At 31.1% G+C, this 3,907-nt stretch overlaps 1 long non-coding RNA gene across 1 annotated transcript in view; it reads left to right on the top strand.

Moving 5' to 3' along the window:
• Positions 1–856: 856 nt before the first annotated feature.
• LOC104852015 overlaps positions 857–3,907 on the top strand; it is a 23,078-nt gene continuing 20,027 nt past the window's right edge. Inside the window, exon 1 of the long non-coding RNA XR_777370.1 lies at positions 857–1,071. This is a non-coding gene — a long non-coding RNA (uncharacterized LOC104852015). The remainder of the gene's footprint in view (positions 1,072–3,907) is intronic.

Genomic DNA, 3,907 nt, shown 5'->3' with positions numbered 1-3,907 from the left:
GGTTTATTTTTATAAGTTGGAAAATTGTTTTACTTTTAAAAACCTTTTACTTTTTCCTCCCCGGTGCTAGATGATCACATACATTTTAAAAACTGAAAATGTCTGCTGTTGACTAGGTCCTCACCTGAAGGGGGTGCTATCAGTCACCTGTGGGTCAAAGTCAGCGGCAGCCCAAAGAAATGATACTACCTTGCTGATTCATTTCCCTTGCTACTTGAACTACACTGCTGTTCTGGGGTGGGAAGCTCATAAATCTTTGAGACTGAGTGTAGAGCGATGCCTAAGTGCACTCTCTTCTGATCGCGTTCAGGATGAGATCTGAAGCTCCCCTCCTGCAGTACGATGGTTTAGCTGCTGCTGATACTACTGTAAATGACAGCCTGCTGGTGATCGGATCAATAATTCAAGTTTTCTCCCCTGGACTGAAGTATCCAGGATGGAAGGAATACCTACCGTAATACACATTTGATGTGTCGGTTAAAAAAAAAAAAAAAAAAAAAAAAAAAAAAGATTTGACATTTCAGCGTAGTTGTTCATCCAAACTGAAATATTCTATTTGCAGGCTCTCCCACATTCATTAATGATTTAAAGATATCTCCTGTCTCTCAGCGGTATATTTTTCCATTATTTATTTCCACCAAGGTAGGGACAATTAACTTCGCCTTCTCCGCTCCAGTTTATGATTGAACACAAATACTTTATGGGATGTTACAATACAACCTGATTTTGGCATCCTATAAATTTCTCACATGACAGGAATCTTGAAACTGACTGCATGGTAAATCATTAACTATTTTGTCCCATATACTAGTGTTTTATCAGCTAACACTCAGTCATTTATTATTTGCAGCCACAGGTGAATTAGTTACACAGAAAAATGAAATGTGAATTTCCAAAGGAAGAATGAGTGAAATATTTAATACAGGTACCTGTGTAAAACTGCAACTACCCTCCTCCAAGAAAAGAAACACTGTGATGGAAAAACTTTCTGCTTACATTTCTACTAAAGAAAAAACACGAGACCATCAAATCAGCACTCTGCATTTGCTTTCCTAAGATCACAAAATTTTGGTAAGTGAGAAAAGATTATCAGAAATTTATTTTCACTTATTTAGTTATTATTATCTGTACTTTATGTTTTTAAATTTATCCCTCATTTGTTGAAATGTACACTGTTGTGTATCTGTTGCATTGTACACTGCTAACGAAAATTTTATGAATAATTAAACACTTTTTTGAAAATAAAACCATCATTCAATTAATTTTAACAGCTGTGAAAATTATTCTATGGTGGGAAAATGAAAATTAGTAATGTCTTAGGCCACCTGAAAATATGTAGCAAATAATGCATTTATAGTTTAGTAAAACATAGCATTTAAATATTGAAACAATGATAGTCTAAGTTTTGTTACAATTTTTTGTCTTGTTCTTTCTACTAGATCAAATATGACTGATAAACGTTTGATTTTATTTGCAAATGAATTGCAATAATTTACAGCTCACAAATTATTGGAACGATTTTTTAATATAGTAGGTAACATTGTTTTATCTTTACAGCTTTGTCCTGAAATGTAATCTGTATGTACAAACGGACAAATATCTCTCAAGTACCTCATTCAGCTGAATTTACTAAGTTAGACATACCAATTTTATGGGCATTCTGTGAAAGAGGTGAACATTACTAGTACATAAAAATCTGCTTCAAATCACTACTAGACTGATCATGGGCAACCCTGACTTGATTAACATGCAAATAGTAGTAGTGCTCATTTTTCACTTTATATATGTATGTGGAATGAAGTGACTACTTCAGCTTTGTCTGTTGTATTCAACATTTCTATTGTGAGATTCCTCCATGTCACTGCATGCCATGCGCTTTGCTCATAGCACCTGTAGCTTATGTAAGTGTGGGGGGTAACTGTATCAATGGGGACGGTGTGTATTAGTTGATGTGTTCATTTTGTAATCATCTAAATGATAAGAAAATTAATTTGAGATGGCTGTATTATTTCTCCCTAAGTTTTAGAAAGCTTGTTTACCTCAAAAGGAAAACAGAAGTTTCCTCTGTGGGAAGGTTTTCAAAAATATTTATTTTTTAATTAATATAGAAATATTTACATTCTTTATATTTGAGTAATCTTTTAAAAATTTCTGTCTGTTATTTAATTGTCAATTTATTGTCATAAAACTTCTTATTCACTGGATCCTTGTTTGTTTGTTTGTTTGTTTGTTTGAGAGAGATTCTCAATGTTCAGTTCATGCTGAACTTGAACTCACTCTGTAGCCTGGAGTGGCCTTTAACCTGTGGGAATCCTCCTGCATAAGCCTCCCAAATTCTGGGACTACAAGCACGTACTACCGTGACCAGCATTATTTTCTTACTATGCATTCAGTATTGGTACTAAATATAGTGATACAATCTCTCAAAATCAAATCTTAATATATCAGTAATTTATGTCTTTCCTATTTTCCTGAATTGGTCTATCTACAAGCTCTTCATGTTTGTTTGTGAGTTTCATTAGTTAATTGGTCGGTTAGCTTTTGTATTCACAGAGAGTTAGTTTATGATTTCTCTGCTGGTTTTATTTTCAACTCATTTCATTTCTACACTGATCTTTATTATTTTTTATTTTAATTTGACGTTTCATTTGCTCTTTCCCTTTTCATTTTATTTATAGAAAATGAGACTGCCACTATTATCTGTTCAATGACAAAAAAACCTAAGTTGTATACAGCAAATTGCTAGACATTTATATTATTTTCAGTAAGCACAAAATACTTTTTAATTCTCTTTTTTGACTCATATGTAGTGTAGTATTGTAACATTTTGTTTGAAACATTTAGGAATTTTCCACATAGTTTTCTAGTATTTATACTTAATATAATGTATTGTGGTCAGAAAAGGTAATTGAATGTTTTTAATATTTTAACATTTACTAAACCTTAATCCAGAGAATATATATAGTCTATATTGCAAATTCCCCATGTATACTTTGAAAGAATTTCCTATATTAAATTGTGACTTTTTGAATGTTCTATGAAAGTCAGTGAAGCCAGATGATTGATAATTTTAATTCTCCTCAATTAATTTTTCATTTTGTTTTTATATATATATTTCTATTGGAACATTTTAGATATACAGTATAGTTGTGTTCATAATTGGGATCTTGTATCTTACATGATATATCTTGGTTTTATTTTTAATTTTTTCATATTGTCTTATTTAATATTGATACAAAGGTTTCAAAATATTATGTTATTGTTGATTTCTCCATATTTCCTAGAAGTTTTTCTAGTTTTTCTCAGGTATTTTGTACCATTGTTATAACACATATAAAATTAATATTATTAGATATTCTTAATAAATTAATCACTATCATTATTAATAAATATTTGTATTTCTGGTTTTATTCATTGTCTGACACTTACAGTTTTCTTTTAAATATTGTTAGTATATCTGTAAATATAATGAGTATTTATATTTATTGTGTAATTATTATAAATAGTATATAATTGCATCCTTTTTTCACCCAACCCGATATTCTACATTATTTGGGGTGTTTAGTTCATTTAGATGCAGTATGGTTAGCTATTTGCTTGAGGGAAAACATGATTTGTTTTGTGTTTTTGGTACCGAGGATCAAATTCAGGACTTCACACTTAGGAGGCAGGCAGCGGCACCACTGAGCTAAATCACCAGCCCAGAAAACATGTTAAAAATACATAGCTGTCAAAATATTCAGAACACTATAGGAACTATATTTTGGCATATTTCAGAAAACCCATTTATCACTTTCTGATACAACTGCACATATGTAAAAAAGTATGATTTTAAAATTTTATTTTCAGAGTGTTATCCTGGAAAAACTCTCACACGTAACTGTCATAATAGATTTTAAAAATTATA

This window comes from Fukomys damarensis, unplaced genomic scaffold (genome assembly GCF_012274545.1).
Source record: "Fukomys damarensis isolate Sample0158 unplaced genomic scaffold, DMR_v1.0_HiC HiC_scaffold_1, whole genome shotgun sequence".
In the NCBI taxonomy this organism is placed as follows: Eukaryota; Metazoa; Chordata; class Mammalia; order Rodentia; family Bathyergidae; genus Fukomys; species Fukomys damarensis.
The sequence above is the reverse complement of the archived record's forward strand: the minus strand, read 5'-3'. Positions and strand labels throughout refer to the sequence as shown.